Raw genomic sequence first — 25086 nt, forward strand, 5'->3', positions numbered from 1 at the left:
TATAGCAGCTTCCACCGGCTTGCAAGTAAAGTTCCATAGGTATATCTACTGCTGTTATAGGTCAATCACATGGATCCCAATTGCAGATCACACAGGCTAGTGGTGTAGCTTTCCACAACTGATTGCATAGATGTGTGTAGAGTCCATTAGACACAACTAAACCCTGCGTGAACATATCATGACGACTTGTAGATCCACCAGAGAATCCCAATCGCAGAATCATGCAGTGTGAGCCAAGAGCACATCATCAACACCAAACAGTTAGCAGGTAAACTGAATATTGAAAGCTGTTTTCTCACACATACAGCCATAGAGGAATAGGCAAAGCAGGATGAGTTCATAGCCAAGCTCATATCAATCACTTCATAGCCAGCATAAGTGGGTGCAGATTGGATTACTGAGAAAGTGTTAATCTGCACAACAGTTTATATATGCAGCAGTAGATTGGCCAGAAGAAAAGATGTTTTAGATTGTTACCCATCCATAGTAGAAATGCTGACGGAGGAACGTGTTCATGAAAGTAATGCAGTCCAGGATAGGGGAGCCAGTGGCTTTCCAGGTAGTCAGCAGCAGTTCAGTGACTAGGGCCTTTAAAGTTCAACATGTTTCGCCGATTAATCGGCCTCATCAGGAACAGGCATTCTGTCACTAGTAGTTCCTCACCAAATGATGCCTAAAAGGCTATTCATATACGTGCATGGAAGCTGCCCATGCCACCTGCTCACACCCACCTGCGTCCACACCGCCCCCTGGAGTGTACTTCCGCGCACAGCCAGCTGGATATTAAATATGGACGTTACTAGGGGTAAGAGGTTAAATGACAGCATAAACTTCCGGGTATTTTTACCTGAATAAAGAAGGACAATAAACCTTCTTATTAGCCCCATTTGGTTTGGTTCGTTGTAAATAATAATATTTTTGAAAGCCCTCCCTCTCCCCTTTTTTGACCCATGTTTGCCTCCCTGCTCTCCTGACCTGGCTCCATACATTTTTTCTTCCTGGGGCCCGGTGTCCTCTGGCTGTGTGAGATTGTCAAGAATCTTGCCTGAATTAAGTTCTGAAGTGACAGTTTGCATTTTGGCCACTAGATGCCGCCTGTATCAGAAAGTGATAACCTAATGCTGCTGAGGGATGAACATGCATGAGAGGTGGGGCCTGGCAGCTCTAGAGAGACCAGGAAGAGAAGACAGAGACAGACATGGTTGTTTTTGTGGAGAGCTGTCTGTGAAAAGGACAATCTGGATCCATCCAAGCTGCAGAGAGGCTGATCGCTGTTTTCCCCTTGAATCCTGCTTGCTGGAGTGGAGATTGTTCCCAGTTAGCTGCCCTGGGCTTAGGATTCTACGCCAGCTACCCATCAAGGCTGCAAGTGTGGTTGCAGGCCTGAGGCTGTCCTAAAGAGAGGCATCTGCTGATACCAAGTAGGAACAGGTCAGTGAACCCGGGTTCTAGTGTTTTCATTAAACTGTTTTTTTGTGGTACGGTACCTGAAGAACTGAGACTTAGGCCTGCTTTAGGTAGATAGTTAGGCACTGTTTTTAGAAGGTCACACTGGATTGATACTGCAGTGCAGCAAGACTTTAGGCTCTACTGTACACTGCCAACGGATAGGGTTGATCCTGCAGTCCAGCATGACTTGTCCGCTCTGCTGTGTCTGCTAATGGCTAAGAGTGATTCTGCAGTTCAGTATGACTTGAGGCTCTACTGTAAACTGCCATCAGGTAGAGGTGTCCTGTTGGACAGAAGTGGGGACTCTGGGGTATAGGGTACCCTGTGTATTGCAAATCTTGTTGTGTTTGTAACTGTTCCTGTTAATACTTTCCAGTAAAGAAAGTTTTGGTTGCACTAAGCTGGTGTCTGTATCACCTTCCTTGTTCCGTGACTTCGCTGTATCCTGGGGTACCCCTCGGTACACGGTCTTACAACTTGGCGTAGTTCGGCAGGATACAGCGACCGATATGGACGGGAACGTGGCGGGAAACCATCCCCCGGTGCTAGGGGCACCGGCTCAGGGCCCAGCTTCAGGTGCACAGGTACAAGGCCAGCTTGTCCCCAACAACATGCCCACCCAAGTAGGATATATCCCTGTAGGGGCACTGCTGCGTCATCTGCCAAAATATGATGGTAAAAACATGACATTGCAGGACTGGATGGAAAGGGTGCGAAGCGCAGTTAAAATGTGTAACTTGACTCCCGAGCTGCAGGCAGAGGTTGCGCTGGGAGCCCTAGAGGGTGACTTCAGACGGACAGTAATGGTAAGGCCCGACTCCGAGAGAGATGCCCTGGAGAAGATATTCTCCTTGCTAGAGAGGGCCCAAGGGGGGCGTGCCAAAGTGGTACAGTTACGAAGTCACTCCTTTAACCGGCCCCAGCGAGAGGGTGAGACACTGATGCAATACTCCAATGCTCTACAAGAGACGCTGAATGAGATACGTCGGCGAGACCCCGATGCCATGGGAGCCTTCCGGGAAGTGGATCGGCTACTACGAGATCAGTTCATAGTGGGCCTCTCCGATAAGTTCTTACAAGATAAGTTACATGAGATGACCCGAACAACGGCCGATATGACATTCTATAGCATCTACCTAGCTGCAGTAGAGAGAGAAGAAGAACCCCTACCGGCGGCTGCGAGGGTAGTGAATAGCACGCACGCTACAAGGGATCAACCTGGTCCTGAAGAATCGGAGACTCTAAAGGATGTAGTCCAGGCTCTGCGGGCAGAAATGAAAGAGCTTCGGCTGGAAGTGTCTCAGATGAAGGCAAAGCCGCCCCTGCCTCTGGCAACAATCTCCACACTTCGTTCTACTCCACCCAGGGTGACTCAGGGGAGGGGGCCCGTCAGAAGAGGACCGCTCTGTTGGGCTTGTCGTGAATACGGCCATATCGCCAGAGAGTGCCTCGGACAGGCAGCACCTGAGCCGCCGTTAAACTCCCAACCGCTGCAGTAGCTGGGCATCCTGCAGCGGTACACCAGAAGTTAAGCCCTATGCGTGAAGACCATGACTTGTATGCCAGCAGCCCCGTTATTGAAGCTGAGTTGGAAGGGCTGAAGGTCTGCTGCCTAGTTGATACAGGGTCAGAGTGCACCCTTATGCCTTTAGAGTTCTTTGAAAGGCACTTCCAGCATATGATTGAACCCGAAGATGGGAGCGTTATCCGGCTGACAGCTGCCAATAACAGGGAGATGGATGTCCGAGGAATAGTCTGGATGCAGGTCAGACTGTTTGGACAAGACATCGGCAAGAAGGGGGTCGTGCTGGTTGACCATTCGGCACGGAAAGGAATGGATGTGACCCTGGGTATGAATGTATTGAGAGACTTAGACCACCAGCTCTATGCCAAGGAAGGGCCAAAGTACTGGCAACGGGCCACCACGCACCAGCCTACTCAGAAGCTTTTACAACAGATGGTGAGAAGCTGTAGCCTGCAAAAGAGTAACCTATCTGGACAGCCCATTGGAAAGGTCAGGGTGCCACGGAGTTCCCCGGTGATGATCCCACCTCGACAAGAACGAGTGCTAATGCTGCCGGTGGGGGCTGGACGAAGGTTGAATGGGCTGGAGGTCCTGATCGAGCCCGCTTATCAGGGGGAACCATCGACTCATCCGCTGGTAGCCCGGGCCCTGGCCATTGTGAAGGATGGATGTGTACCCGTACGCTGCCGTAATGTGGTGGACTGCGAGTTGACCATCCCCGGAAACACCTTGCTGGCCGCAGTTTATGTGTTTGATGGTGGTATTGTTCGACGGAGGGGTTTCACACTACAGCCTGATAGGAGATCAGCCTGGACCTACGCTGTGGAGACTCATCAAAAGGAAACCCCAACAGCAGAATGGAATGGTCAAATGATTATGGCCCGGATGGGAGTGGATTGCCGGACGCTGTCTCCGGGGGAACAAAAGCTGCTGGAAGAAACCCTTTGGGAGTTTCAAGAAGCCTTCTCGAGACATGATGAAGACTTTGGGTGTGCTGTTGCCATTGAACACGAAATCCCGACTGGCGATGCTGCACCAATCAGGGAACGTTACCGGCAAATCCCACCTAAGATGTACCAGGAGGTGAAAAATATGGTGGCCAGCATGTTGGAAAACCGGGTGATACAGGAGAGTCAGAGCCCTTGGGCTGCTCCAGTAGTTTTAGTGTGGAAGAAAGATGGGAGTCTCCGGTTCTGTGTGGATTACCGGAAGCTGAATGCTCAGACCGTCCAGGATGCCTACCCCCTTCCGCGGATTGAGGAGTCATTGTCAGCCCTAAGTTAAGCAAAATTCTTCTCGACTCTTGACCTGGCTAGTGGGTATTGGCAGGTGCCGGTGGCCAAGAAAGATAAAGCCAAGACAGCCTTCATTCTACCTATGGGGCTCTATGAGTTTAATCGGATGCCATTCGGCCTCTCCAATGCTCCGGGAACATTCCAGCGATTGATGGAGCACTGTCTGGGAGATCTCAATTTTGAGTCAGTATTGATATACCTGGATGACATAGTAGTGTTTGGGGCCTCCTTTGAAGATCACCTCCAGAAGCTACAAGTCCTAGGACGACTACGAGAGCATGGGCTCAAGATCAAGCCCAAGAAATGTCAACTGTTCCAACAGCAGATAGAGTACTTAGGACATGTAGTCACCTCGGAGGGAGTGAAGCCGGCCCCCAACAAGGTGGAGGCTGTCCAGAAGTGGCCCCAACCCAGTACACTGCGAGAGGTTCGGGCGTTCGTGGGACTGGCTGGCTACTACCGGAGGTTTATACCCAAGTTTGCCCATCTGGTGGGCCCATTAAATGAGTTACTAAGGGGCACGTCTGGGGGCCCAAAGAAGCGTCCCATTGACTGGGGACCTCGGCAACAAGAGGCTTTTGAAGCGGTGAAGGAGTCACTGACCAGTGCCCCGATCTTGGCTTATGCACGGTTCGACACCCCATTCCTGCTATACACTGATGGAAGCCTTCATGGTCTGGGGGCTGTCTTATCCCAAGTCCAGGATGGACGGGAAAGAGTCATCGCCTATGGGAGCCGGTCCCTGAGAGACTCAGAGCGCAACCCTGATAACTACAGCTCCTTTAAACTGGAACTACTGGCGCTGGTGTGGGCCATGACCGTAAGGTTTGCCGAGTACCTGACAGGTGCAGAAGTAACTGTGATGACGGATAATAACCCGTTGGCACATCTGGAGAATGCCAAGCTCGGTGCACTCGAGCAGAGATGGATAGCCCGCCTTTCCAAGTACAATTATCGCATCAAGTTCCGGTCCGGTAGGGAGAATGGCAACGCCGATGCACTCTCCCGGGTCCCTGTAGGACAGTCAGCTCAGAGAATCGATGAGGAGTTAGAAGACACTGAAACTCCTGACCTTGGTCACCTACCTATGTTCCAGGATGTGGCACATACAAGTGGGGTGGTGTCTGGGATGACTCTAGTGCTGGGAAAAACTTTGGCTGATTGGGAGAGAGTTCAGAATGCCTGCCCGGATTTGTGGAAAGTAAAAGAGTGGGTTCAGAACAAGATATGGCCTCGGCCAGAAGAGCGGGCTGGCCTGACCCCAGAGGGTCAAAAGTTGTTGAGGCAATGGGACAAGCTGACAGTTACCCAGGGCCTCTTGTGCCGGACCATATACTTACAGTCAGAACTGCAGCACCGACAACAGATTGTCATCCCCATGTCATTGGGGCCAGAGGCCGCCAGGGAAGCTCATGAAAAAGGTGCTCATTTCGGGAGTGAAAAGACATTCAAGTGGCTTCAACGTCTGGTATACTGTCCAGATCTGGGTGATATGGTGGCCACTGCATGTCTCAGGTGTCGACTCTGCGGGCTGAGTAAGAGCACTGAACAGCGGGCTCCTGTACAGGCCATCTGCACCTCAGCACCACTAGAGCTTCTTATGATTGACTATGTGCAAATTGGGTACTCTACCTCAGGACACTCATACTGTCTAGTCATGACAGACCATTTCACAAAGTATGCAGTAGCTGTACCCACCAGGGACCAGACAGCAGAGTCGGCTGCTGAAGCGGTCTGCAAACACTTTATACAGGTGTTTAAGTGTCCACAGAGAATATATTCGGACCAGGGGGCATGTTTCCAGGGTACTCTCATGAATGAGTTGTACCAGCTGTATGGGATCGAACGCTCCCGCACCACACCGTATCACCCCCAAGGAAACGGGGCTTGCGAACGTTTCAACCGCACTTTGCTTCAGATGTTGCGGACTCTAGAGGATAGTCAAAAGGCCCGGTGGCCCGAGTACCTGCCTGAGTTGATGTGGGCCTATAACAATAGAGTACATAGTACTACCGGGTACTCCCCACACATGCTCATGTTTGGGAGAGCCGGACGGGAGATTGAAGACCTCCACATGCCCAATCCAATGGGACCACAACCGAGAAGTACCACTGCTTGGGTGCAGGAGCACCGCCGCCGCCTGAGAACGGTGCACAAGGCTGTGGGGGAACGCCTGGGACGAGTGATACACCCTAATCCAAAACCAGTACTAAGGGATGGGTTTGCCCCAGGTGATAGAGTCATGGTCAAAGCCAAACGGCCGTCAGGAAAGTTGGATGGGCAGTGGGAGGCCGTTCCATACACAGTGAAAAGAAGGGTTGACCCTGCTATTCCGGTCTATGAGGTAGAGCCGGTAGGGACCGGGGGACCCTCACGAAACTTGCACCGTAATATGTTGAGACATTGTCATTTTGAGGAGTCAGTGTGTGAGGAGGAGGCACCCCTGCATGTTGAGAGTATGGAGGAAAACGCCTCAGATGAGGAGGAAGAGGAATGGTGGGTTGTCCCTTCCCAGATGTCTGCAGAGGCTCCGGCTGTGGTGGGTTTACCTCCTAGGTGTAATGCTGAGCAGTCAACAGCTCCTCCCTTACCACATATGCCTGACATACCTGATGTTTCTGAGCCTCCCACGCTGCGAAGATCGGCGAGGCCTAATGTTGGTGTGCCTCCACAGCGCTACGCACGAGATGAGTTTGTTTGGGGAGGGTTGCCGAGGACGACAACCTCTAGTGGGGTGGCATGTGAGATTGTCAAGAATCTTGCCTGAATTAAGTTCTGAAGTGACAGTTTGCATTTTGGCCACTAGATGCCGCCTGTATCAGAAAGTGATAACCTAATGCTGCTGAGGGATGAACATGCATGAGAGGTGGGGCCTGGCAGCTCTAGAGAGACCAGGAAGAGAAGACAGAGACAGACATGGTTGTTTTTGTGGAGAGCTGTCTGTGAAAAGGACAATCTGGATCCATCCAAGCTGCAGAGAGGCTGATCGCTGTTTTCCCCTTGAATCCTGCTTGCTGGAGTGGAGATTGTTCCCAGTTAGCTGCCCTGGGCTTAGGATTCTACGCCAGCTACCCATCAAGGCTGCAAGTGTGGTTGCAGGCCTGAGGCTGTCCTAAAGAGAGGCATCTGCTGATACCAAGTAGGAACAGGTCAGTGAACCCGGGTTCTAGTGTTTTCATTAAACTGTTTTTTTGTGGTACGGTACCTGAAGAACTGAGACTTAGGCCTGCTTTAGGTAGATAGTTAGGCACTGTTTTTAGAAGGTCACACTGGATTGATACTGCAGTGCAGCAAGACTTTAGGCTCTACTGTACACTGCCAACGGATAGGGTTGATCCTGCAGTCCAGCATGACTTGTCCGCTCTGCTGTGTCTGCTAATGGCTAAGAGTGATTCTGCAGTTCAGTATGACTTGAGGCTCTACTGTAAACTGCCATCAGGTAGAGGTGTCCTGTTGGACAGAAGTGGGGACTCTGGGGTATAGGGTACCCTGTGTATTGCAAATCTTGTTGTGTTTGTAACTGTTCCTGTTAATACTTTCCAGTAAAGAAAGTTTTGGTTGCACTAAGCTGGTGTCTGTATCACCTTCCTTGTTCCGTGACTTCGCTGTATCCTGGGGTACCCCTCGGTACACGGTCTTACAACTTGGCGTAGTTCGGCAGGATACAGCGACCGATATGGACGGGAACGTGGCGGGAAACCATCCCCCGGCGCTAGGGGCACCGGCTCAGGGCCCAGCTTCGGGTGCACAGGTACAAGGCCAGCTTGTCCCCAACAACATGCCCACCCAAGTAGGATATATCCCTGTAGGGGCACTGCTGCGTCATCTGCCAAAATATGATGGTAAAAACATGACATTGCAGGACTGGATGGAAAGGGTGCGAAGCGCAGTTAAAATGTGTAACTTGACTCCCGAGCTGCAGGCAGAGGTTGCGCTGGGAGCCCTAGAGGGTGACTTCAGACGGACAGTAATGGTAAGGCCCGACTCCGAGAGAGATGCCCTGGAGAAGATATTCTCCTTGCTAGAGAGGGCCCAAGGGGGGCGTGCCAAAGTGGTACAGTTACGAAGTCACTTCTTTAACCGGCCCCAGCGAGAGGGTGAGACACTGATGCAATACTCCAATGCTCTACAAGAGACGCTGAATGAGATACGTCGGCGAGACCCCGATGCCATGGGAGCCTTCCGGGAAGTGGATCGGCTACTACGAGATCAGTTCATAGTGGGCCTCTCCGATAAGTTCTTACAAGATAAGTTACATGAGATGACCCGAACAACGGCCGATATGACATTCTATAGCATCTACCTAGCTGCGGTAGAGAGAGAAGAAGAACCCCTACCGGCGGCTGCGAGGGTAGTGAATAGCACGCACGCTACAAGGGATCAACCTGGTCCTGAAGAATCGGAGACTCTAAAGGATGTAGTCCAGGCTCTGCGGGCAGAAATGAAAGAGCTTCGGCTGGAAGTGTCTCAGATGAAGGCAAAGCCGCCCCTGCCTCTGGCAACAATCTCCACACTTCGTTCTACTCCACCCAGGGTGACTCAGGGGAGGGGGCCAGTCAGAAGAGGACCGCTCTGTTGGCCTTGTCGTGAATACGGCCATATCGCCAGAGAGTGCCTCGGACAGGCAGCACCTGAGCCGCCGTTAAACTCCCAACCGCTGCAGTAGCTGGGCATCCTGCAGCGGTACACCAGAAGTTAAGCCCTATGCGTGAAGACCATGACTTGTATGCCAGCAGCCCCGTTATTGAAGCTGAGTTGGAAGGGCTGAAGGTCTGCTGCCTAGTTGATACAGGGTCAGAGTGCACCCTTATGCCTTTAGAGTTCTTTGAAAGGCACTTCCAGCATATGATTGAACCCGAAGATGGGAGCGTTATCCGGCTGACAGCTGCCAATAACAGGGAGATGGATGTCCGAGGAATAGTCTGGATGCAGGTCAGACTGTTTGGACAAGACATCGGCAAGAAGGGGGTCGTGCTGGTTGACCATTCGGCACGGAAAGGAATGGATGTGACCCTGGGTATGAATGTATTGAGAGACTTAGACCACCAGCTCTATGCCAAGGAAGGGCCAAAGTACTGGCAACGGGCCACCACGCACCAGCCTACTCAGAAGCTTTTACAACAGATGGTGAGAAGCTGTAGCCTGCAAAAGAGTAACCTATCTGGACAGCCCATTGGAAAGGTCAGGGTGCCACGGAGTTCCCCGGTGATGATCCCACCTCGACAAGAACGAGTGCTAATGCTGCCGGTGGGGGCTGGACGAAGGTTGAATGGGCTGGAGGTCCTGATCGAGCCCGCTTATCAGGGGGAACCATCGACTCATCCGCTGGTAGCCCGGGCCCTGGCCATTGTGAAGGATGGATGTGTACCCGTACGCTGCCGTAATGTGGTGGACTGCGAGTTGACCATCCCCGGAAACACCTTGCTGGCCGCAGTTTATGTGTTTGATGGTGGTATTGTTCGACGGAGGGGTTTCACACTACAGCCTGATAGGAGATCAGCCTGGACCTACGCTGTGGAGACTCATCAAAAGGAAACCCCAACAGCAGAATGGAATGGTCAAATGATTATGGCCCGGATGGGAGTGGATTGCCGGACGCTGTCTCCGGGGGAACAAAAGCTGCTGGAAGAAACCCTTTGGGAGTTTCAAGAAGCCTTCTCGAGACATGATGAAGACTTTGGGTGTGCTGTTGCCATTGAACACGAAATCCCGACTGGCGATGCTGCACCAATCAGGGAACGTTACCGGCAAATCCCACCTAAGATGTACCAGGAGGTGAAAAATATGGTGGCCAGCATGTTGGAAAACCGGGTGATACAGGAGAGTCAGAGCCCTTGGGCTGCTCCAGTAGTTTTAGTGTGGAAGAAAGATGGGAGTCTCCGGTTCTGTGTGGATTACCGGAAGCTGAATGCTCAGACCGTCCGGGATGCCTACCCCCTTCCGCGGACTGAGGAGTCATTGTCAGCCCTAAGTCAAGCAAAATTCTTCTCGACTCTTGACCTGGCTAGTGGGTATTGGCAGGTGCCGGTGGCCAAGAAAGATAAAGCCAAGACAGCCTTCATTCTACCTATGGGGCTCTATGAGTTTAATCGGATGCCATTCGGCCTCTCCAATGCTCCGGGAACATTCCAGCGATTGATGGAGCACTGTCTGGGAGATCTCAATTTTGAGTCAGTATTGATATACCTGGATGACATAGTAGTGTTTGGGGCCTCCTTTGAAGACCACCTCCAGAAGCTACAAGTCCTAGGACGACTACGAGAGCATGGGCTCAAGATCAAGCCCAAGAAATGCCAACTGTTCCAACAGCAGATAGAGTACTTAGGACATGTAGTCACCTCAGAGGGAGTGAAGCCGGCCCCCAACAAGGTGGAGGCTGTCCAGAAGTGGCCCCAACCCAGTACACTGCGAGAGGTTCGGGCGTTCGTGGGACTGGCTGGCTACTACCGGAGGTTTATACCCAAGTTTGCCCATCTGGTGGGCCCATTAAATGAGTTACTAAGGGGCACGTCTGGGGGCCCAAAGAAGCGTCCCATTGACTGGGGACCTCGGCAACAAGAGGCTTTTGAAGCGGTGAAGGAGTCACTGACCAGTGCCCCGATCTTGGCTTATGCACGGTTCGACACCCCATTCCTGCTATACACTGATGGAAGCCTTCATGGTCTGGGGGCTGTCTTATCCCAAGTCCAGGATGGACGGGAAAGAGTCATCGCCTATGGGAGCCGGTCCCTGAGAGACTCAGAGCGCAACCCTGATAACTACAGCTCCTTTAAACTGGAACTACTGGCGCTGGTGTGGGCCATGACCGAAAGGTTTGCCGAGTACCTGACAGGTGCAGAAGTAACTGTGATGACGGATAATAACCCGTTGGCACATCTGGAGAATGCCAAGCTCGGTGCACTCGAGCAGAGATGGATAGCCCGCCTTTCCAAGTACAATTATCGCATCAAGTTCCGGTCCGGTAGGGAGAATGGCAACGCCGATGCACTCTCCCGGGTCCCTGTAGGACAGTCAGCTCAGAGAATCGATGAGGAGTTAGAAGACACTGAAACTCCTGACCTTGGTCGCCTACCTATGTTCCAGGATGTGGCACATACAAGTGGGGTGGTGTCTGGGATGACTCTAGTGCTGGGAAAAACTTTGGCTGATTGGGAGAGAGTTCAGAATGCCTGCCCGGATTTGTGGAAAGTAAAAGAGTGGGTTCAGAACAAGATATGGCCTCGGCTAGAAGAGCGGGCTGGCCTGACCCCAGAGGGTCAAAAGTTGTTGAGGCAATGGGACAAGCTGACAGTTACCCAGGGCCTCTTGTGCCGGACCATATACTTACAGTCAGAACTGCAGCACCGACAACAGATTGTCATCCCCATGTCATTGGGGCCAGAGGCCGCCAGGGAAGCTCATGAAACATGCACAAGGTTGTGGGGGAACGCCTGGGACGAGTGATACACCCTAATCCAAAACCAGTACTAAGGGATGGGTTTGCCCCAGGTGATAGAGTCATGGTCAAAGCCAAACGGCCGTCAGGAAAGTTGGATGGGCGGTGGGAGGCCGTTCCATACACAGTGAAAAGAAGGGTTGACCCTGCTATTCCGGTCTATGAGGTAGAGCCGGTAGGGACCGGGGGACCCTCACGAAACTTGCACCGTAATATGTTGAGACATTGTCATTTTGAGGAGCCAGTGTGTGAGGAGGAGGCACCCCTGCATGTTGAGAGTATGGAGGAAAACGCCTCAGATGAGGAGGAAGAGGAATGGTGGGTTGTCCCTTCCCAGATGTCTGCAGAGGCTCCGGCTGTGGTGGGTTTACCTCCTAGGTGTAATGCTGAGCAGTCAACAGCTCCTCCCTTACCACATATGCCTGACATACCTGATGTTTCTGAGCCTCCCACGCTGCGAAGATCGGCGAGGCCTAATGTTGGTGTGCCTCCACAGCGCTACGCACGAGATGAGTTTGTTTGGGGAGGGTTGCCGAGGACGACAACCTCTAGTGGGGTGGCATGTGAGATTGTCAAGAATCTTGCCTGAATTAAGTTCTGAAGTGACAGTTTGCATTTTGGCCACTAGATGCCGCCTGTATCAGAAAGTGATAACCTAATGCTGCTGAGGGATGAACATGCATGAGAGGTGGGGCCTGGCAGCTCTAGAGAGACCAGGAAGAGAAGACAGAGACAGACATGGTTGTTTTTGTGGAGAGCTCTCTGTGAAAAGGACAATCTGGATCCATCCAAGCTGCAGAGAGGCTGATCGCTGTTTTCCCCTTGAATCCTGCTTGCTGGAGTGGAGATTGTTCCCAGTTAGCTGCCCTGGGCTTAGGATTCTACGCCAGCTACCCATCAAGGCTGCAAGTGTGGTTGCAGGCCTGAGGCTGTCCTAAAGAGAGGCATCTGCTGATACCAAGTAGGAACAGGTCAGTGAACCCGGGTTCTAGTGTTTTCATTAAACTGTTTTTTTGTGGTACGGTACCTGAAGAACTGAGACTTAGGCCTGCTTTAGGTAGATAGTTAGGCACTGTTTTTAGAAGGTCACACTGGATTGATACTGCAGTGCAGCAAGACTTTAGGCTCTACTGTACACTGCCAACGGATAGGGTTGATCCTGCAGTCCAGCATGACTTGTCCGCTCTGCTGTGTCTGCTAATGGCTAAGAGTGATTCTGCAGTTCAGTATGACTTGAGGCTCTACTGTAAACTGCCATCAGGTAGAGGTGTCCTGTTGGACAGAAGTGGGGACTCTGGGGTATAGGGTACCCTGTGTATTGCAAATCTTGTTGTGTTTGTAACTGTTCCTGTTAATACTTTCCAGTAAAGAAAGTTTTGGTTGCACTAAGCTGGTGTCTGTATCACCTTCCTTGTTCCGTGACTTCGCTGTATCCTGGGGTACCCCTCGGTACACGGTCTTACAACTTGGCGTAGTTCGGCAGGATACAGCGACCGATATGGACGGGAACGTGGCGGGAAACCATCCCCCGGCGCTAGGGGCACCGGCTCAGGGCCCAGCTTCGGGTGCACAGGTACAAGGCCAGCTTGTCCCCAACAACATGCCCACCCAAGTAGGATATATCCCTGTAGGGGCACTGCTGCGTCATCTGCCAAAATATGATGGTAAAAACATGACATTGCAGGACTGGATGGAAAGGGTGCGAAGCGCAGTTAAAATGTGTAACTTGACTCCCGAGCTGCAGGCAGAGGTTGCGCTGGGAGCCCTAGAGGGTGACTTCAGACGGACAGTAATGGTAAGGCCCGACTCCGAGAGAGATGCCCTGGAGAAGATATTCTCCTTGCTAGAGAGGGCCCAAGGGGGGCGTGCCAAAGTGGTACAGTTACGAAGTCACTTCTTTAACCGGCCCCAGCGAGAGGGTGAGACACTGATGCAATACTCCAATGCTCTACAAGAGACGCTGAATGAGATACGTCGGCGAGACCCCGATGCCATGGGAGCCTTCCGGGAAGTGGATCGGCTACTACGAGATCAGTTCATAGTGGGCCTCTCCGATAAGTTCTTACAAGATAAGTTACATGAGATGACCCGAACAACGGCCGATATGACATTCTATAGCATCTACCTAGCTGCGGTAGAGAGAGAAGAAGAACCCCTACCGGCGGCTGCGAGGGTAGTGAATAGCACGCACGCTACAAGGGATCAACCTGGTCCTGAAGAATCGGAGACTCTAAAGGATGTAGTCCAGGCTCTGCGGGCAGAAATGAAAGAGCTTCGGCTGGAAGTGTCTCAGATGAAGGCAAAGCCGCCCCTGCCTCTGGCAACAATCTCCACACTTCGTTCTACTCCACCCAGGGTGACTCAGGGGAGGGGGCCAGTCAGAAGAGGACCGCTCTGTTGGCCTTGTCGTGAATACGGCCATATCGCCAGAGAGTGCCTCGGACAGGCAGCACCTGAGCCGCCGTTAAACTCCCAACCGCTGCAGTAGCTGGGCATCCTGCAGCGGTACACCAGAAGTTAAGCCCTATGCGTGAAGACCATGACTTGTATGCCAGCAGCCCCGTTATTGAAGCTGAGTTGGAAGGGCTGAAGGTCTGCTGCCTAGTTGATACAGGGTCAGAGTGCACCCTTATGCCTTTAGAGTTCTTTGAAAGGCACTTCCAGCATATGATTGAACCCGAAGATGGGAGCGTTATCCGGCTGACAGCTGCCAATAACAGGGAGATGGATGTCCGAGGAATAGTCTGGATGCAGGTCAGACTGTTTGGACAAGACATCGGCAAGAAGGGGGTCGTGCTGGTTGACCATTCGGCACGGAAAGGAATGGATGTGACCCTGGGTATGAATGTATTGAGAGACTTAGACCACCAGCTCTATGCCAAGGAAGGGCCAAAGTACTGGCAACGGGCCACCACGCACCAGCCTACTCAGAAGCTTTTACAACAGATGGTGAGAAGCTGTAGCCTGCAAAAGAGTAACCTATCTGGACAGCCCATTGGAAAGGTCAGGGTGCCACGGAGTTCCCCGGTGATGATCCCACCTCGACAAGAACGAGTGCTAATGCTGCCGGTGGGGGCTGGACGAAGGTTGAATGGGCTGGAGGTCCTGATCGAGCCCGCTTATCAGGGGGAACCATCGACTCATCCGCTGGTAGCCCGGGCCCTGGCCATTGTGAAGGATGGATGTGTACCCGTACGCTGCCGTAATGTGGTGGACTGCGAGTTGACCATCCCCGGAAACACCTTGCTGGCCGCAGTTTATGTGTTTGATGGTGGTATTGTTCGACGGAGGGGTTTCACACTACAGCCTGATAGGAGATCAGCCTGGACCTACGCTGTGGAGACTCATCAAAAGGAAACCCCAACAGCAGAATGGAATGGTCAAATGATTATGGCCCGGATGGGAGTGGATTGCCGGACGCTGTCTCCGGGGGAACAAAAGCTGCTGGAAGAAACCCTTTGGGAGTTTCAAGAAGCCTTCTCGAGACATGATGAAGACTTTGGGTGTGCTGTTGCCATTGAACACGAAATCCCGACTGGCGATGCTGCACCAATCAGGGAACGTTACCGGCAAATCCCACCTAAGATGTACCAGGAGGTGAAAAATATGGTGGCCAGCATGTTGGAAAACCGGGTGATACAGGAGAGTCAGAGCCCTTGGGCTGCTCCAGTAGTTTTAGTGTGGAAGAAAGATGGGAGTCTCCGGTTCTGTGTGGATTACCGGAAGCTGAATGCTCAGACCGTCCGGGATGCCTACCCCCTTCCGCGGATTGAGGAGTCATTGTCAGCCCTAAGTCAAGCAAAATTCTTCTCGACTCTTGACCTGGCTAGTGGGTATTGGCAGGTGCCGGTGGCCAAGAAAGATAAAGCCAAGACAGCCTTCATTCTACCTATGGGGCTCTATGAGTTTAATCGGATGCCATTCGGCCTCTCCAATGCTCCGGGAACATTCCAGCGATTGATGGAGCACTGTCTGGGAGATCTCAATTTTGAGTCAGTATTGATATACCTGGATGACATAGTAGTGTTTGGGGCCTCCTTTGAAGACCACCTCCAGAAGCTACAAGTCCTAGGACGACTACGAGAGCATGGGCTCAAGATCAAGCCCAAGAAATGCCAACTGTTCCAACAGCAGATAGAGTACTTAGGACATGTAGTCACCTCAGAGGGAGTGAAGCCGGCCCCCAACAAGGTGGAGGCTGTCCAGAAGTGGCCCCAACCCAGTACACTGCGAGAGGTTCGGGCGTTCGTGGGACTGGCTGGCTACTACCGGAGGTTTATACCCAAGTTTGCCCATCTGGTGGGCCCATTAAATGAGTTACTAAGGGGCACGTCTGGGGGCCCAAAGAAGCGTCCCATTGACTGGGGACCTCGGCAACAAGAGGCTTTTGAAGCGGTGAAGGAGTCACTGACCAGTGCCCCGATCTTGGCTTATGCACGGTTCGACACCCCATTCCTGCTATACACTGATGGAAGCCTTCATGGTCTGGGGGCTGTCTTATCCCAAGTCCAGGATGGACGGGAAAGAGTCATCGCCTATGGGAGCCGGTCCCTGAGAGACTCAGAGCGCAACCCTGATAACTACAGCTCCTTTAAACTGGAACTACTGGCGCTGGTGTGGGCCATGACCGAAAGGTTTGCCGAGTACCTGACAGGTGCAGAAGTAACTGTGATGACGGATAATAACCCGTTGGCACATCTGGAGAATGCCAAGCTCGGTGCACTCGAGCAGAGATGGATAGCCCGCCTTTCCAAGTACAATTATCGCATCAAGTTCCGGTCCGGTAGGGAGAATGGCAACGCCGATGCACTCTCCCGGGTCCCTGTAGGACAGTCAGCTCAGAGAATCGATGAGGAGTTAGAAGACACTGAAACTCCTGACCTTGGTCGCCTACCTATGTTCCAGGATGTGGCACATACAAGTGGGGTGGTGTCTGGGATGACTCTAGTGCTGGGAAAAACTTTGGCTGATTGGGAGAGAGTTCAGAATGCCTGCCCGGATTTGTGGAAAGTAAAAGAGTGGGTTCAGAACAAGATATGGCCTCGGCTAGAAGAGCGGGCTGGCCTGACCCCAGAGGGTCAAAAGTTGTTGAGGCAATGGGACAAGCTGACAGTTACCCAGGGCCTCTTGTGCCGGACCATATACTTACAGTCAGAACTGCAGCACCGACAACAGATTGTCATCCCCATGTCATTGGGGCCAGAGGCCGCCAGGGAAGCTCATGAAAAAGGTGCTCATTTCGGGAGTGAAAAGACATTCAAGTGGCTTCAACGTCTGGTATACTGTCCAGATCTGGGTGATATGGTGGCCACTGCATGTCTCAGGTGTCGACTCTGCGGGCTGAGTAAGAGCACTGAACAGCGGGCTCCTGTACAGGCCATCTGCACCTCAGCACCACTAGAGCTTCTTATGATTGACTATGTGCAAATTGGGTACTCTACCTCAGGACACTCATACTGTCTAGTCATGACAGACCATTTCACAAAGTATGCAGTAGCTGTACCCACCAGGGACCAGACAGCAGAGTCGGCTGCTGAAGCGGTCTGCAAACACTTTATACAGGTGTTTGGGTGTCCACAGAGAATATATTCGGACCAGGGGGCATGTTTCCAGGGTACTCTCATGAATGAGTTGTACCAGCTGTATGGGATCGAACGCTCCCGCACCACACCGTATCACCCCCAAGGAAACGGGGCTTGCGAACGTTTCAACCGCACTTTGCTCCAGATGTTGCGGACTCTAGAGGATAGTCAAAAGGCCCGGTGGCCCGAGTACCTGCCTGAGTTGATGTGGGCCTATAACAATAGAGTACATAGTACTACCGGGTACTCCCCACACATGCTCATGTTTGGGAGAGCCGGACGGGAGATTGAAGACCTCCACATGCCCAATCCAATGGGACCACAACCGAGAAGTACCACTGCTTGGGTGCAGGAGCACCGCCGCCGCCTGAGAACGGTGCACAAGGTTGTGGGGGAACGCCTGGGACGAGTGATACACCCTAATCCAAAACCAGTACTAAGGGATGGGTTTGCCCCAGGTGATAGAGTCATGGTCAAAGCCAAACGGCCGTCAGGAAAGTTGGATGGGCGGTGGGAGGCCGTTCCATACACAGTGAAAAGAAGGGTTGACCCTGCTATTCCGGTCTATGAGGTAGAGCCGGTAGGGACCGGGGGACCCTCACGAAACTTGCACCGTAATATGTTGAGACATTGTCATTTTGAGGAGCCAGTGTGTGAGGAGGAGGCACCCCTGCATGTTGAGAGTATGGAGGAAAACGCCTCAGATGAGGAGGAAGAGGAATGGTGAGTTGTCCCTGCCCAGATGTCTGCAGAGGCTCCGGCTGTGGTGGGTTTACCTCCTAGGTGTAATGCTGAGCAGTCAACAGCTCCTCCCTTACCACATATGCCTGACATACCTGATGTTTCTGAGCCTCCCACGCTGCGAAGATCGGGAGGCCTAATGTTGGTGTGCCTCCACAGCGCTACGCACGAGATGAGTTTGTTTGGGGAGGGTTGCCGAGGACGACAACCTCTAGTGGGGTGGCATGTGAGATTGTCAAGAATCTTGCCTGAATTAAGTTCTGAAGTGACAGTTTGCATTTTGGCCACTAGATGCCGCCTGTATCAGAAAGTGATAACCTAATGCTGCTGAGGGATGAACATGCATGAGAGGTGGGGCCTGGCAGCTCTAGAGAGACCAGGAAGAGAAGACAGAGACAGACATGGTTGTTTTTGTGGAGAGCTGTCTGTGAAAAGGACAATCTGGATCCATCCAAGCTGCAGAGAGGCTGATCGCTGTTTTCCCCTTGAATCCTGCTTGCTGGAGTGGAGATTGTTCCCAGTTAGCTGCCCTGGGCTTAGGATTCTACGCCAGCTACCCATCAAGGCTGCAAGTGTGGTTGCAGGCCTGAGGCTGTCCTAAAGAGAGGCATCTGCTGATACCAAGTAGGAACAGGTCAGTGAACCCGGGTTCTAGTGTTTTCATTAAACTGTTTTTTTGTGGTACGGTACCTGAAGAACTGAGACTTAGGCCTGCTTTAGGTAGATAGTTAGGCACTGTTTTTAGAAGGTCACACTGGATTGATACTGCAGTGCAGCAAGACTTTAGGCTCTACTGTACACTGCCAACGGATAGGGTTGATCCTGCAGTCCAGCATGACTTGTCCGCTCTGCTGTGTCTGCTAATGGCTAAGAGTGATTCTGCAGTTCAGTATGACTTGAGGCTCTACTGTAAACTGCCATCAGGTAGAGGTGTCCTGTTGGACAGAAGTGGGGACTCTGGGGTATAGGGTACCCTGTGTATTGCAAATCTTGTTGTGTTTGTAACTGTTCCTGTTAATACTTTCCAGTAAAGAAAGTTTTGGTTGCACTAAGCTGGTGTCTGTATCACCTTCCTTGTTCCGTGACTTCGCTGTATCCTGGGGTACCCCTCGGTACACGGTCTTACAGCTGCAACAAATCCACATGTCACTCATATTAGGGTGGGTGTGTTCTGCTAGTCTTCTGCATGTCTTTTGCAACTTTTTGTAATTTTTGCATTGCTTTTGGCTTTCATGCCATTACAATTTCTTATATATGTTACGGCCAGAACCCGAAGTGTGGCCACTTCGCGTTCTGGCCAGCCACTTCGGGTTCTGGCCGGCCAATTTGCGAAGTGGCCGCAGTTTACACTTATTTTACGGCCGTCTCGCTGCGGCCAAATGTATTAAAAGTTGCTTAAATTTAATTAAATATAGCCGGCGGCAATGTGATAGATGAAGCCGCCGGCTTTCGCACTGCCTCCCCCCGATTCTCCCCCCCCCGCCTCTCTCCTTGTCCCCGCCTTCCATACAATACGGAGCCGCCGGGAGAGTCATTCGTCGCGGCAGGGGAAGCAGAGCGGGGAGGCTGCAGACATTGCTTCTGCCAGCACCGGCTCTGCAGGAACGGCAGGATTCCCCTGCCATGACGAATGACTCTCGGCTGCTCCATATGTCGTATAGGAGGCAGGGAGAGGAGAGAGGCGGGGGGGGGGGGAGGAGAGGAGGAGGAGGCAGTGCGAAAGCCGGCGGCTTCATCTATCACATTGCCACCGGCTATATTTAATTAAATTAAGCAACTTTTAATACATTTGGCCGCAGCGAGATGGCTGTAAAATAAGTGTAAACATTCCATTTCTAACATTGGCCGCTGCGCTGCGGCCACTTCGCACATTGGCCGGCCAGAACCCGAAGTGGCTGGCCAGAACTAGAAGTGGCCACACTGCGGGTTCTGGCCGTAACATATACTGTACATATGAAGACCTGTTTCTGCTGGGTATACAACTATCATAAATTCTATTGGTGGATCTAGTTAATTCTAGTTAATTTATGATTGTTTTATATTGCTTTGAGCGATCGGCGACGGCACCGATATCGTCCTGTCTATGAGCTGAGCCCAGTTCCTTTTGGACCTGGTTCTTATTCTTAATTGGATGGGGGGATGGCCTTGCACTATCTCTTGTTATATGTTTACGTTTTGTGTGATATATACAGTTACTGTTATTATTGTGAATATGGTGTGTGCATCTCCTGTGCCTGTGGTCGCCTTTACCTGCCCCCTCTGGCCATCTGGTGTGTGATGCACTTCCGAGATTTGGAGCACATTTCACGTATCGGCCAGAAGGTGGGCGGATCAGATGGTGCGTCACCACATGGTAGCCAATGGCTGTGCGCGAAAGTACGCTCCAGGGGGCGGTGTGGACACAGGTGGGTGTGAGCAGGTGGGATGGGCAGCCACCACACGGATGTATATGAATAGCCTTTTAGGCATCATTTTGTGAAGAACTACTAGTGACAGAATGCCTGTGGAGGGAGGGCTTTCAAAAATATTATTATTTACAACGAACCGAACCGAACGGGGCTAATGAGAAGGTTTATTGTTCTTCTTTATTCAGGTAAAAAATACCCAGTAGTTTATGCTGTTATTTAACCTCTTACCCCTAGTAACGTCCATATTGAATATCCAGCTGGCTGAGTGTGGAAGTACACTCCAGGGGGCGGTGTGGACACAGGTGGGTTTGAGCAGGTGGGATGGGCAACTTCCGTGCGCGTATATGAATAACCTTTTAGGCATCATTTGGTGAGGAACTACTAGTGACAGAATGCCTGTTCCTGATGAGGCCAGTTAATCGGTGAAACATGTTGAACTTTAAAGGCCCTAGTCACTGAACTGCTACTGACTACCTGGAAAGCCACTGGCTCCCCTATCCTGAACTGCATTACTTTCATGAACACGTTCCTCCATCAGTGTTTCCACTATGGATGGGTACCAATCTAAAACATCTTTTCTTCTGACCAATCTACTGCTACATATATAAACTGTTGTGTAGATTAACGCTTTTTCACTAATCCAATCTGCACCCGCTTATACTGGCTATGAAGTGATTAATATGATCTTGGCTATGAACTCACCCTGCTTTGCCTATTCCTTCTATGGCTGCATGTGTGAGCTAACAGTTTTCAATATCCACTTTGCCTTCTAACTGTAACGCTGGCTGTGATGCAGGCTATGAAGTGTACACTGAATAAACGATAATCAAGGTCAGATCATCAACTGAGGTCATACACGAAGTCAGAGATACGCGGTACACAGGGACTGAGGCAGAGCAAGGTCAATAACAGACTACGATCATACACTGGTAATCAGATGGCTAAAGTACAGTACAGTAGGCTAAGACAGGTGCGAAAACATTATACAGGCCAAAGTCATACACATAGGTCAGATGTCAGTCGTATTGGAAGGATCAAACAGGAGCGAAGTCTGGGACAGGCCGAGTCATACACAGATATCAGATGGCAGTAATACAGAGGGGCTAGGCAGATTCGAGGTCAAGAGGCAGGCAAAGGTCGATACACAGAACAATATACAATATTACAATAATACAATACTGACTGACTAGAGTACATATATATCACGCTGATAAGCAATATATGAAATGTAGCTCTTCGGAACTTTAACTAGACTAAGTAGTAAAGCAAGGTCCAGCGCTCAGAGAACTGAAAGCTATAGCGGGCAGCAAGTAACTGAATGCCCATGATTTATATAGCAGAAATAGAGCACAGACCAAGCCCCCAGAAAAATCAGACCAATCTGCAACATCCCTGCAGCAAGTGTCAGCTGACCGCAGGAATCAGCTAACACACTTCAGACACGCCTCCTTAACCTATAAAGGCAGTTCTAAGCTGTGCGCGTCCTCCTATAGAGACTGCCAGAAACAACACGTTGACCCACATCTACAGGGGAGCCGGGGATGCGCACATGCAGACTCACGTCTACAGCGGAGCCGGGTATGCGACCGACCGAAGAGGAAGAGGAAGCTTCCTCCAGCTGCTCAGAGCAGCCTCCAGTGTCAACACCAGGTAAGTTTGTTATACTAACAGTTTGTTTGGTGTTGATGATGTGCTCTTGGCTCACACTGCATAATTCTGCGATTGAGAATAATTGGTGGACCTACAAGTCGTCATGATATGTTCAAGCAGGGTTTAGTTGTGTCTATGGACTCTACACACATCTATGCAATCACGTGTTGAAAGCTACACCACCAGCCTGTGTGATCTACAATTGGGATCCATGTGATTGACCTATAACAGCAGTAGATATACCTATGGAACTTTACTTGCAAGCCGGTGGAAGCTGCTATACCTAAGTAGATTTAACATCTATGCTAAGACCAGTATTCACTAATATAGAATTTCAAGTGAAGGAAGTCTATTTATAAGGGGTGAGATTGGTTGTAATGATCACCATTTTGTGATCCAAACATCACCAGTTTATGTTTGTCATGTAATCACCACTGTGAGTTATACACCGTATACAGCTGGGAAGAGAGACATGGACACAGGTGCCCATATGCAATTCCCTTTTTCTCCTGAGTTAGCTCTTAGGAGATAATTTTTACATTCTCTTTACAATTTTAAAACTTTTAAAACATTTTAAAATTGAACATTTTCAGCAATTTACAAATGAAAAAGTACCTAAATGTTGGTAAAAAGGTACTATCAATGGTATTTTGAGTATTTTCTTGCTTGCTGGTGGTTTAAAAGGCATGTTATGACAAGGGGCCTGATTCACAAAGCGGTGCTAACAGTTAGCACGCTAGTGAAAAGCCCTTTATCACGCCTAAACGCTGTTTAGGCATAATAAGTTTAGGTGTGATACGTTTTTAGGAGTGATAAGTTTAAGCACCAACTGGGTTAGCACCGCAGTGCACAGATGATCAAAAGTTTTGCGCTAGCAAAGTCTGGTGCACTTCGCATAGAGTGCTGCTTTGCGTGCGGGACTTTGCGCGCGATCTAAACTTATCTAAACTTATCATGCCTAAACTTATCATGTCTAAACTTATCATGCCTAAACTTATCATGCCTAAACTGAGTTTAGGCATGATAAAAATGGTTATCACGCCTAAAGTCTTTAACTGGGTTATCACCGCTTTGTGAATCGAGCCCAAGGTGTGAAAATATCAACAAGGAGAGAACTCGTGAGAAAAAAAAATGAATTGCATATGGGCCCATATACAGTTAACTTTTTCTCCTGCGTTTTCTCATAGGAGATACTTTTTCCTCTTCACGTCAAAATAACTTTACAGCCCTTTGCAATTGAAAAAGTACCAAAATGTAGGTAAAAAAAGTATCTACTGTATATACTCAAGTATAAGTCTAGAAATTTAGGTCTGATTCGCTTCATAAAAGTATAGGAGTCGACTTATACACGAGTCACTGATGACAGATCACAGACTAATGTGTGTACTAATAGTGGTATTCCTATTTGCAGCAATTTACCCAGTGGTAAGTGATACTTCGAGGAAAGGAAATGCCAAGAAAACATAGATCTGAAAGTCCTGGCTAGTGGCCACAACAATTACCAAGGAAAGGGGCAGGGGGGGGGGGGGATACTGGGCTGCATAAAAGGGAGTGAATAATTTCAGCAGTTGGGGCCCTGGAGGGAGGTATTGGCTGCACTTAAGGGACAGGTAGGGTTAATGGCTGCAATACTGTATGCAGTGCAGTCATTAACCCCTCCTGAGCCCCAAGTGCAGCCATTAACTTTGCTGGGTAGACTTAAACTTGAGTCAATAAAAAATTCCAGCTTAAGAGGATTGAATATTGGAGTCGACTTATACACGAGGTCGACTTGTATTCGAGTATATACGGTAAATTATTTTGAGTATTCCCTTGCTTTTTGATGGTGTTGAAGGCATTTTATTGACAAGGTGTGAACAAATCACAAACTCAGGAGAAAAAGTCATTTGCATATGGGCCAAGGAGAGAATTGTCATTCCAGGATCAGACGCTCTGTTTTTGAATGTGTATAGTTATTCTGTGTCCCCTTTCTAGTTGTTTTTATCATGGCATTAGGCTATAGAAGGGGTGTTTTTAGTGTGGTTTAGAATCAGGATTAGGTTGTTTGTGGTATGACTGCCTATGGAAGAGTAATGTCAGATATCATTTTTTTTAGGTAGTTTGTAGGGTTTTTTTTCAAGACAAGTAATTTAGGTGTTGGCACCAATCAATAAATTAGGTGCCTTAATGTAAATTTGCAACTGTGGTGCATTGAGTGATTAAACTGGTCTCCGGAGTTTGGCTGTTATATACCTGAACTCCGGCTTTCAAATGTGGGGGTGATATTTGGCACCAGAGTTTGGCTATTATTTAGCCAAACTTCTGGTATCCTGCAGTAAGGGGTGGCAATCATTGTTGGGCTTTTGTTATTAAAGTGGATCATCCGAGATGAACTTTTACTCATTGCATAATTCTGTTCCTTTCCTATTGTTTATAGGGCATTCCTCAAGCCAAATACTTTTTTTGCTTTTGTTCTAATACTCTAATTCCCTATAAACTAAACAAGCCACGCCCACAGGTTTTCAGAGACCCAAGGCACTTTCAGACAGTAGCAAGGGCTCATGGGAGCTCAGTCTGGGCAGGAGGAGGGGGAGGTATTACTATTACAGAGATTTCAGAGGCAGAGGGGAGGAAGGAGGAGGAGGGGGGATTGTTTTTTTTTTTTGCTCAAGATGCAGATAAGCCTGCCTCTGTGTAATGTTTACAAACAACATGGCTGCTGTCATTGTATCACAGGAAGAAATAATCATATTCGATTAAAGCTGTTTGCAGCTAGATTTGCCGTGTAAACTATCTAAACTTTAGATAAGATATATAGACAAGTTACTTGTTGTAGTTAGTTTTTCATCTTGGATCCGAACACCGGCTATCATCCGGCTGTGGTGCACATATAGTCGAGTAATGGTATCAACTATATGTACTGTTGACTACCATTATCAGCTGACACAGAGTGGTATCAGCTGCAGAGCTTGCCTGTAGTGTAAGGCATATGTATAGGGAGGTTAGTGTTAAGCATAGATAC

This window comes from Hyperolius riggenbachi, chromosome 5 (assembly GCF_040937935.1).
Source record: "Hyperolius riggenbachi isolate aHypRig1 chromosome 5, aHypRig1.pri, whole genome shotgun sequence".
Lineage (NCBI taxonomy): Eukaryota > Metazoa > Chordata > Amphibia > Anura > Hyperoliidae > Hyperolius > Hyperolius riggenbachi.